The 11,985-nt window shown below is 41.3% G+C and overlaps 1 protein-coding gene across 1 annotated transcript in view; it reads right to left on the minus strand.

The window, feature by feature from the left end:
• The window catches only part of GAPT (GRB2 binding adaptor protein, transmembrane), a 5,191-nt gene extending 4,312 nt beyond the window's left edge, over nucleotides 1-879 (minus strand). The window contains exon 1 of the mRNA XM_024765355.1: nucleotides 758-879. The gene's annotated coding sequence lies outside the window, so the exon portion shown is untranslated. The remainder of the gene's footprint in view (nucleotides 1-757) is intronic.
• Between the last annotated feature and the right edge of the window lie 11,106 nt (nucleotides 880-11,985).

Here is an 11,985-nt window from a genome sequence, read left to right on the forward strand (position 1 = left end):
TTTTTTTGCGGTACGCGGGCCTCTCACTGTTGTGGCCTCTCCCGTTGTGGAGCACAGGCTCCGGACGCGCAGGCTCAGCGGCCATGGCTCACGGGCCCAGCCGCTCCGCGGCATGTGGGATCCTCCCCGACCGGGGCACAAACCCGCGTCCCCTGCATCGGCAGGTGGACTCTCAACCACTGCGCCACCAGAGAAGCCCTACATTCCCAATATTAAAGCTGTTTGTCAAAGTAGCGTTCTCTGAGATAAAGACAAGGAGATATTTTACAGGAAAATAAATGCATCTGTCCTCTTTCTTCAAAATAACAATAGGAAAAACCCTGCAAGACATGAATAAAGACCTACTAGAATGGGATACATATGTTAAACAAGAGGCCTTCAAATATAACTTATAGGTTTCACTTTGCCCAATTTGAAAGAAGACTGCTTCTGTTTTGGAAGACAATTCCAACAGGTTACCTAACAATTATTTGTCTTAAGATCACAAATTGTTGACAAACTTCTGAAGTTTTTAGTCAGATACTGCCCTTCTGTTTGAAACCAAGGCAACAACAAAGCATGCTCTTATCCTTGTGAGGCTCTATACTAGTAAAGAAACATTAACCTCACTCTCAATTTGTAAAGTGGTTTTTCAACGTATGGCCACCTAATTCTACAAACTGTGTTTGATAAGATAAAAAGCCATTGATTATTTAAAATGAACTAGTTTGTTATAGTTTTCATTTCACACAAACACCTTAAAGCAGGTCTTACTTACCTTGAGATTGGTATGCCGAACTTTCTTTTGCTCTTTTGGTTGTTTTAAACCCGCTTTTGTTTAGAACTTGTTCCTCTTTTTCACGTAGGTCAGTTACTTCCTTCTTTACTCCCTCCTTTCAGATCATTTCATACTTGCAAAGTTTCCTGGCTCTAGAGGAAGTTCTCATCAGATGCACAAGAATTAAGATAAATTGCACGAGTTTTTGAGTAAGGAAGTCCAGCCCTTCATCTTTACCCAGTAATAATTCTCCAACTATATCAGAAAATGATGCATAAAGCCTAGGTGGTGTTTTTATTTGAGCAATATTTGCAGTCTCCGCTTCATTTTTGTTTCTTTTAAACATCAGAAATTTATTCTCTCATATTATGGAGGCCAGAAGTTCAAAATCAAGGGGTGGGCAGGGGCGGTACTTCTGGACACCCCAGGGGAGAATCCATCCAGGCCTCTCTCCCAGCTTCTGGTGCTTCCTGGCGATCCCCGGTGTTCCTCATCTTGTAGACACATCACCCCCATCTCCGCTCCATTGTCTCATGGCTTCTCCTCTTGTCTTTTCCTCTATGTATCTCTTATAAGGTCACTGTCATTGGATGTAGGACCACCCAGATAATCCAGGATGATCTTTTCACAGACCCTTCATTTAATTATACCTGCAAAGACCCTACTTCCAAATAAGGTCCTGTTCACAGCTTCCAGGAATTAGGATTTGGATGGCTCTTTTAGGGGCTTGGTGGGGGGGTCACCATTCAACCTACTACAATACCTAAAAGAGTGTGCATTTTACCTTTTAATTTTTATAACTTTTTTTTTTGCGGTATGCGGGCCTCTCACTGTTGTGGCCTCTCCCGTTGCTGAGCACAGGCTCCAGATGCGCAGGCTTAGTGACCATGGCTCACGGGCCCAGCCGCTACATGGCATGTGGGATCTTCCCGGACCGGGGCACGAACCCGTGTCCCCCCCCCCATCGGCAGGTGGACTCTCAACCACTGCGCCACCAGGGAAGCCCAAATTTTTATAACTTTTAAAAGTTTAATTCTGTGTGTAATCTTCAGGCAGTCCTCACTTTAGAATAAATAAGTCATTTTATTTGCACTTTAAAATTTTTAAAAAGAAATATTTTAAAATGTAGTAATGCATAGGTCTTTATTTATTTGCTTGTATGTTAGAACAGTCCTTGTTCCAAGTACTCTGTCCCAGTGCCCCAGGTTACATCTACACATGTCAAACCAGTGTCCCAATTTTTGTTCAGAATATGCTAATATTCTTTTAAATTGATAAGACAGGATTTCCTAAAGTATATTCCAAAGTGTACTACTTCTGGAATTTTCTAGTAGAAGTTTCATCAAGTAAATTTGGAAAGTACTGCTTACCTGGAGACTCATAGGCACTCAGCATACTAAAAGCTATGAGCAGTCCTACAGCAAGCAAACAAAACAAAACCAAACCAAACATGAAAGAACAACTGTTTCACTTCATTTAATAACAGTCGCCAGCATTTTCTGAGCACTACTATGTATTTAAAGCCTTCGTGTGCTACTCGGTAAATCCTGACCACAGCTTGATAGGAGAGGACTCTATTCGTCCTTTCTTACAGAGGAGGGCAGGAAGGTTGAGTGGTGAGGTACTCACTCCCCCGTGTGGCTGGCAGTTTGCCTCCATCACCTGTGTGCTAAAGTCACCATACTAGCTGTCTCGCTAGGCTGAATGACAAGTCTCCATCACGGAACCCTTATTTAACAGCATCTCTCAGAGGACAACTCTGTGGAATACCAAAATGGGAAATGCTGAATTAGACAGACAAGATGATAAAGTAACGGAAAATTTGCCTTTTATGTTGTACTGGAACTTTTTCAAGCACAGAGGATGAACTTTGCATGAGGCAGTTTAAAAGAAGATTTATTGGGCTTCCCTGGTGGCGCAGTGGTTGAGAGTCCGCCTGCCGATGCAGGGGACGTGGGTTCGTGCCCCGGTCTGGGAAGATCCCCCATGCCACTGAGCGGCTGGGCCCGTGAGCCATGGCCGCTGAGTCTGTGCGTCCAGAGCCTGTGCTCCGCAACGGGAGAGGCCACAACAGTGAGAGGCCCATATACCTCAAAAAAAAAAAACAGTCTCCTGATTCTGATCTAGTAATTTTCCTCTATACTATGCCACCTCCGTGAGGAATAGATAAAAAGAAAGTCCCTAGATGTCCCCTTCAAGAGTCTATCTGTTTTTCTCTCCTTACATTAAGTCAGAATATATATGACAGGAAGTTAGAGATAAGAAAATGAGAGAGCAAAATCCATCAGGGATGCCATAGGTAGTGAACCATGAAAGATGTTACTCTATTGGTGGACCATTTTAAACTATGAAATCTGCCACCTGAAACACTTGTCAGGACTAAAGAGACGTATATTGTTATGGTTCATTTAACAACTTAGAAAGGTTAGATTATGGTCAAGGGCTAAAAAAAGAAGACATTGAAAGAAAAACAAAGTAAAGAGACCTAGGAATTGCACTCTTATGTATATACTCAAGAGAAATGAAGGCTGTTTCTGATTATGACTGCTTTCTTCATATTGTCCCAAAGCTCCAGAAACATTCCAAATGTCCATCAACAATACAGTGGGTAAATGGAGCATGGTAAATCCACACAATGGAGTACTACACAACAATGAAAACAGCCAAGTTACTGACATGCACAAAAACATGGATGAATCTTACAAGCTTAATATATAATTAAAGAAGCTATACACAAAAGAGTACATGTTTTATGATTCCACTCCTGAAATCATGTAAAGCTTTCTACAACCATATAATGGTAGAAGTTGGAAGAAAGGTGATTATTATAGACTGGGAGGTGTATAAGGGAGCCGTCTCAGATGCTAGAAAATGTTCTATATCTTGCTCTTTGTGGTGGCTACAAAGACGTATCTATGTATAACCCTTCATCAAGCTGTCCATTTCAGATTTATGCACTACATTATGTAATTGTATCTTAATTAAAAAAAGAAACTGGAGATGAAGAGTAAGACAATACCTTTAAAAGTCATGACAAATTGAGGTAACTGGATATATGTTTTTATTCATTCCGATTACCATCTTCTTTGGTAAACTGATCTACTAATTTGGGAGGGGAAATTTTGCTAAATTGCAAGTAGACTTTGAGCTGGATGCGTTATAACTTTATCTGGAGCTTCCTGAGCCTGAATGTTGGTAAAGGCTGGTGGTAAGAAGGATGGGAGTTATTAATGAACCTTGAGCTTCCACCCAGTCAAAGCAGGGAATTTCTACTTTCTGAGATTATGAATATGGTCTTTCATTGGCACTCCTTGACTTACTTAAGGGATGTGTTGTTGAAAAATAATATTCAATCTAAAACACAGGTATAAAGCAATTTAACCTAAAAGGAATAATTCTGTGATCTTGGGCAAATAATGACTTCTCCATCTTGCTTTCTTCATCCACAAAACAAAAATGGATTCAATAATCCCTAAGATTCCTTCAAATTCTAAGTACAAATGAATGGTATAAAAATGGCCATCACATTCAGAAGATGATATTTCAAAGCAGTTTTCACATTTAGCATATATTTCCTTTCACACTCCAACTCCTTTTTCATCATGTCTTTCCCAATTGCTATCGCATATCAGATAACGTGACTTGAAGCTTGTTTCAACTTCAGTTGAACAACACTTCTCCTTCCCTCGCTGCTTCCCCTTTTATTCCTTCAGATTAAAATAAATGGACATTGGGAAAGCTGAAAAAAATTGAAAACATTTTACTGCTTCATGAAAAAAAATTGAAAGCTGCATAATTTAGCAGTCCAACAGAAGATACACCGTTCATCTTAGACTGTGTATATAATTTCACAAGTCAAATAACGGATAAACTATTTCAACAGATTTTTGGTTTTTGTTCATTTGAGGAGGAGAGTATTATAAACGAGGATTAATAATAGGCACCAAATCAGTCACTGGCTGATTCTGCCAACTTCCTCAGAAAATTCTGCAAGGCACATTATAACATATCATTACTATAAAAATAATTGCACATATTTTGAAACTTTACACTGTAGTCAGACTGGATGTAAGAACTACTGGATAGCAGACACCTTTCTCCCAAGAACAGTGTCAATCACTATTACCATTTCAAACCTGGCACGGGAAGTGGCTACTAGGGAAGGCTCACTCATCAGAGGTAAGCATATTCTCAGGCCTTTGCTTGAAGACCCTGAGTGATCTGAGTTATACACTGTTTCTGAGAAGGAAATTAGGGGGGGAGAGAGAATAGTAGCTGTTTAGAGTCACTTTTTTGCCCCCAAAATGAGATTGCGCCCTATATAAATTTATTCCCAGGAGGAGGAGTAGAGGGTGAAGAAAACAACAAACACTAAAATGGAGTGGGTAGGGCAGAGGGCCTGTCTAAAAGGGTCCCAATAAAATGGTCTCTCCCTGTGGGAAACACACTCTGGAAGCCAATTCATATTCAGGTAAATATTGGTGAACATTCACCCAGAGCACGAGTGCATTTAGTGGCGAGGCATAAATTGTTAATAGTCTCAGATAAGCCAGTGTTATGCCCCAGCCAAGTCGATGTCTCTGAAACCCATTTTCTATGCTTCGTTGTAGACCACTGACTTCTTGTTAGTAGACCAGGCTAACATCGTGTTGTTCATTCTTAAGAGACATATCTCACCGTAATATGTTCCTTTTATTAGCTAGTTTATCAGAATTTGAAGACCATCTCTTTCTTGTCCTCAGAATCTATCATCTCTCTAACATTAACTAGCTTGAGCCAGTCATTTAATCACAGGGAACCTCAATTTCTCATCTGTAAAATGGATCTTAATGAGTTAATGGTTCTTAACTCTAGCTGTTCATTGGAATCTCATTAAGGAGCTTTAAGAATCTTGATGCTTGGGTTCCAGGCCACAAAAATGAGAGCAAAATCTCTGAGGATGTAACTTGAGCATTACTAGTTTTTAAAAGGTCTTCAGGTATTTAAAGTCCCCAGCAAGCCAGTATTGAACAGTCAGGCCTCTTTTGAACTAATATTCTATGGCTCTGTGCTGTATGATCTTGAGAACCGCTTAACTCTTTACTTCAGTTGTCTTCACTATAAAAAGAGAACTTGAGGGACTTCCCTGGTGGCGCATTGGTTAAGAATCCACCTGCCAATGCAGGGGACATGGATTCGATCTCTGGTCCGGGAAGATCCACATGCCGTGGAGCAACTAAGCCTGTGAGCCACAACTACTGAGCCTGTGCTCTAGAGTCTGCAAGCCACAACTACTGAGCCCTTGTGCCACAACTACTGAGCCTGTGTGCCGCAACTACTGAGACTCCATGCTGCAACTACTGAAGCCTGTGTGCCTAGAGCCCATTCTCTGCAATGAGAAGCCACTGCAATGAGAAGCCTGTGCACCACAATGAAGAGTAGCACCCACTCGCTGCAACTAGAGAAAGCCCACATGCAGCAATGAAGACCCAACACAACCAAAAATAAATAAATAAAGAGAACTTGAAATGTAGTGTTGTAAAAACATATCTGCAAAGTGCTCAAAGTTCACCACAAAAATATATGTTACTAAAAGCTGCCAGGAATTTGCATGATGGCTAAAATGGCACTAATAGTACATACACATTGATTTCACACTTGAGCATATGTCAGACCATTCTCTCATCTCTTTATGTGGATTTTCTTTTTTAATTTCTGCAAGAATAGGGATGGGTGTTACTTACTAGTTTGAAGATGAAAAAGCTGAGGTCTACCCAAGGCCATATCTCTTTCCAGAGCCTGAATTCAAACGCACAGCATGTGACCTGAATCTAGAGCAAGTGCTTTTAACCTCTACGGTATTTATGAACTGCCCTCCTTCTCTTTGTGTAACCAAATGCCTGTGATGTACCAGATTAAACAATTCACAGAAGGGGAGTGACATGCTTAAAATGGCCTGAGGCTGGTGACCCTTGTGACTACCAGGGAGAGTGATGGAAATGTCCTCACATTTAGCTCTGACTGGACTCAGTAAGCTGTGACACATAGAGTCTGCCCTCTTCTCTGTATGTACACGGACATGTCCTCATTCCAGACCACACCATCTCTGCCTGAACAAATGAAATAGCCTCTTACTGCCTCTTTATCCTACCCTGCTCGCCCGCCAATACTGCCGTAAAGCTGACAGAGTGATATCTCTCAAACATAAATTAGACCACATCAGCCCCCTGCTTACTAAGACCCTTGAGTGGCTTCCTGTAGTCTTGGAACTACCCCACTTTTACTGATAAGGATTTTCATAATCTAGCCCCTGCTACCTCCCTCCCTCACTGAACCCCAGACACATTTGCTGTCTGCGAACCCTCCACTGCGTTCAGTTCGTTCTTGCCTTTAGGCCGTGCATTAGCTGCTCCCTTTAGCACAATGTTACATCGGTGTATGTATCAACACTCAGGTAAAGAAACTGAAAAACACCACTACTTTGGAAGCCCCAAACTTGCGCCACCCTATGACACTGTCTTCCCTCATCTCCAGAGTAACGGCAGCCCAGGTTTTTTCTGTTAATCATTCCTTGCTTTTTGTTACAGTTTCACCACCTATGTATATATCACTAAATAGTCTGGAAAACTGCAGAGCAAGCACAGACTCAGTTCATGTAGACATGGCAAGATCTCCACTGTCAGATGAGGCTCTCTGCAGAAGAGAAGTTGTGTTGAGCCACGAGACCACCGGTTGCCTCAGCCTCCTTGAGTTCGTACAAAGTCCCTTCTGGTGGGCTGGTGTGTCTCTGGACAGGTCTAGGAAGTGGCATGAAAATGTACAGCTTATTGTCAAGCAGCTGGTAGGCCTCTAGTATGGACCAGACATGGATGTCTAGTGGAGACAAGGTCAGGGACAAAGGGTGCTCTGTATTTTCTGCTTCTGAGTATGGCCTTAAGGGGTAGGTCAAAGAAGAGCATTTCTGTGGGGTAAAAAGGGGCTTCAAGTATCCTGGCAGCATGCTGTCAAGACAAGATAAGTATAGGAAAGTATCAGGGCCAGGCTCACTGAGACCTTCTGTCCTTAGGCTTAAAAGGGTGCAAAATCTTGGTGGTTTCTTACAAAACTAAACATACTCTTACTGTACAATTACCACACAATACCATACAACCATGCTCCTTAGTATTTACCCAAAGGAGTTAAAAACTTATGTCCACACAAAAACCTGCACAAGGATGTTTATAGCAGCTTTATTCTGCTATAATAATGTAAATTGGTACAGCCACTATCGAAAACAGTATGGAGATCAAAAAACTAAAAATAGAACCACCATATGACCCAGAAATTCTACTCCTAGGTATATATCCAAAGAAACAAAAACACTAATTCAAAAAGATACATGCACCCCAATGTCATAGCAGCATTATTTACAATGACCAAGACATGGAAACAACCTAAGTGTCCATCGACAGATGAATGGATAAAGATGTGGTAGGCAGGTAGATAGATAGACAGACAGACAGACAAGCAGATAGATATAGATAGATAGATACACAATGGAATACTACTCAGCCATAAAAAATAATGAAAATTTGCCATTTGCTGCAACATGGATGGCCTTGGAGGGCATTATGCGAAATAAGTCAGACAGAGAAAGACAAATACTGTATGATATCACATATCTGGAATCTAAAAAATACAACAAACTAATGAATAAAACAACAAAAAAAAGCAGACTCACAGATATAAAGGACAAACTAGTGGTTACCAGTGGGAAGAGGGAAGGGGGAGGAGCAATTAAGGGTAGGGGAAAAAGGGTTATTATGGGATTATATGAAATAATGTGTGTGAAACTTTTGAAAACTGTAAAGCACTACAGAATTTAAAGAATGTTTTAGTCAATAAATTTTTTAAAGAATAAAATATGCAAACATCCCTAAAAAAAAAAAAAAACTTGGAAGCAACCAAGATGTCCTTTAGTAGCTGAATAGATAAATAAATATCTAGACAGTGGAATACTAAAGCGCTAAAAAGAAATGAGCTATCAAGCCGTGAAAAGGCATGAAGGAAAATTAATGCATATTACTTAGTGAAAGAGGACAATCTGAAAAGGCTACACACTGTATGATTCCAACTATATGACATTCTGGAAAAGGCAAAAGTAGGGAGATGGTAAAAAGACCGGTGGTTGCTTGTGACTGGGGAAGGAGGGAGATATGAATAAGCGGAGTACAGAGGATTTTTAGGGCAGTGAAAACACTATTTATGATACATTAATGATGGATAAATGACATTATACATTTATCCAACTTGTAAGTTGCACAACACCAAGACTGAACAGGTAATGTAAACTATGGGCTTTGGGTGACTGATGTGTCCGTGTAGGTCAGTTGTAACAAATGTACTGCTCTGGTAGGGGGTGTTGATAACTGGGGAGGCCCCACATGTGTGAGGACAGGGAGTATATGGGAAAACTTTACGCCTTCCCTTCAAGTTGGCTATGGACCTTAAACTGTTCTAAAAACAAAAGTCTTAATTTTCCAAAAAGGGTTAAAAATCAGCTTCAATAGGATGCATTACTTGCAACTAAAACTGTGACTGATGCGCTGTGCATTTATTTGCATTTTTACATTTGTTTATGTACTATGCTCTCAGATCATCTTAGGACATACTTTACTGGATGTGTGCTGGAACTCTCCTGTTGTAAGGGACACAGCCTCAACTCAAACTGGCTTACACAAAATAGATTTGCTGACCTTTATAACTGAAAAGTCCATGAGTTCAATTTCATTGGTAATCTTTTATTTCCCAAACTGCCTGACGGGTACATGGATGTTCATTACAATAATTTTCATACCTTCTTGAATATTTGAAATACTTCAAAATAAATTAAAACAAACCAAGATAAAACAACATGAAGTGGCTGGATCCAGCAGCTCAAGAAATGTCATCAGCAATGGCACCCCCTCCTCTTGGTTGCACCCCCCGTTCCTCTGCAGGCCCGCTGCAGCTGGAATCGCCTGCAGTCCCAAGCTTGCTATATCTACAGCTGGTAGTTTAGTGGCAAGAGTGCCTGGCTTCGCAACAGTTCCAGAAGCCCCAGAATTGACCACTGGCCTGTGTCAGGTTTCAAGTCAGTTCTTGGAAGAACTGTTTGACTCAGGGGGTGTATGATGCTCTGATGGGTTAGGCCAAGCTTGCATGTCCTCCCCCGGAGCGTAGGTGACAAATGAGGTTAACTACTTCTCTTTGCCGGCTGATGCATGGTTTACAGAAGGACATTATGGAGTTTTGTGAAGAAACACAAGTGACCCTTTCTCTTCTTGAAGATTCTTTAAAGGAAAAAGGACAGGGACAAGACAACGGTTCTCTCAGGACAGAGAGAACCATTTCTCAAGTTGTCTCCCAAATTCTGCTGAGATCTTTTTTTTTTTTTTTTTTTTCGCGGTACACAGGCCTCTCACTGTTGTGGCCTCTCCCGTTGCGGAGCACAGGCTCCGGACGCGCAGGCCCAGCGGCCATGGCTCACGGGCCCAGCCGCTCCACGGCATGTGGGATCTTCCCGGACCGGGGCACGAACCCATGTTCCCTGCATCGGCAGGCGGACTCTCAACCACTGTGCCACCAGGGAAGCCCTCTGCTGAGATCTTAAAGCAGTTCCAAAGCAGAATTATTGTCAATGAGTCAAGAAGTACCAGCATTGTCCCACTGGTAGGAGAAGGTAGTGGAATTATATTTTTGTCAATAAAACTAGTATTAATATCATTCCCTGTGACAAAAATTATCTCCTTGACCAAACTCTAGCCAGGTTCCTCTCAAGCCCTTTCTCAAGCAGGCCTCACCTTGGCCTATAAAGACTTGAACAAATAGCAACATAGCTTCTAGTAGCTCAAGACTGAACCCCTAGGATGACCCTCACATCCCCTTAAAGTACCCGCCTGAGAAAACTCATTGCTGCCAAAAGACTTTCTTGTTTGTTCCAGCCAATACTTAAAGATAGAGCCCACCTCCCAGTCTCTGTGGGATGGTAGGAGCCTAATTTTGGTGAGTGCCAGTTAGCAAACCCAGATGGGTTTCATATGGACCTACCCCCACTTCGTCCTGGTTTTTGTAAGCTTTCAGCTTCCGGACTCTGCTGAGCCTCTGCTCACCAACACCCTCATTCTCATTCTCCCTTTAAACACCCAGCCACCTCTGTATAAGTCAAAGTTGAGTTCAGTTCGCGCTGAACTCCTTTCCCTACTGCAGTAGTAGGTTACTGATTATAATGTGTTCTCATCACTTTACCTAGTGTCTGGCTTTATCTATCTTTAATACTTGTATCACCACTAGGAAAAACTAGGAGCAAATGCTGTAGAACCCCAAACCTAGAGAAGACTGCCCTCTACTGGCTAAAAATCTGGGTTTGGTAATGAACCTTTTTTTTTCACACCCAATTCCTGTATACCTGCCAAGTCATCACTATCTTTGTTATAAACATGACTTCTACGCAAACCGATCACTAGAAACCATCATATTCAGGGCCAGCAAAATTTGAGCAGGTAGTATGGCTGACTGTCGGCTCAGCTGTGGGTAGACTGCTTGAAAGTACTCATCTAAGGTTTCAGAAGACATCTTTATAAGCCTCCTCAAACTGGCAAAACAAACTCAGAAACACTGAGCTACTACTCCACATAAATGCAATGACTCCTCCTTTACGTTACAGTATTACAGTACCAAGGGAGTTTGCTGAGGACATTGTTTTAAAACTGTTTTAGCTTTATTGAGGTATAATTGACACCTTATGATACATTTAAAGCATACACGGTGATGATTTGATATACATATAAGGATTCCCCAATTGAATTATCACATTCATCACTCACATATTTACTTTTTTTGTTGGTGAGAACACAAGATTTACTCTTAGAAAATTTCAATTATACAACACTGTATTGTCAACTATAGACACCATACCGTACACTAGATCCTCAGACAGTATTCATCTTGTATCTGAAAGTTTAAACCCTTCTACCAACCTCTGCTCATTTCCCCCACCACCCCTCATCCCCTGGCAATCTCCGTTTTATTGTTTCTATGAGTTTGATGTTTTTGTTAGATTTCATATATAAGTGATCCCAAGCAACATTTGTCTTTGTCTATTTCAATTAGCATAATGCCCTCCAGGTTCATCCATGTTGTTGAAAATAACAGGATTTCCTTCTTTATTTTAAGGCATTTGAATAACATTCCATTGCCTACATATGCCACATTTGCTTCCTTCATCATTG

Source organism: Neophocaena asiaeorientalis, unplaced genomic scaffold, assembly GCF_003031525.2.
Source record: "Neophocaena asiaeorientalis asiaeorientalis breed wild unplaced genomic scaffold, Neophocaena_asiaeorientalis_V1.1 scaffold198, whole genome shotgun sequence".
Lineage (NCBI taxonomy): Eukaryota > Metazoa > Chordata > Mammalia > Artiodactyla > Phocoenidae > Neophocaena > Neophocaena asiaeorientalis.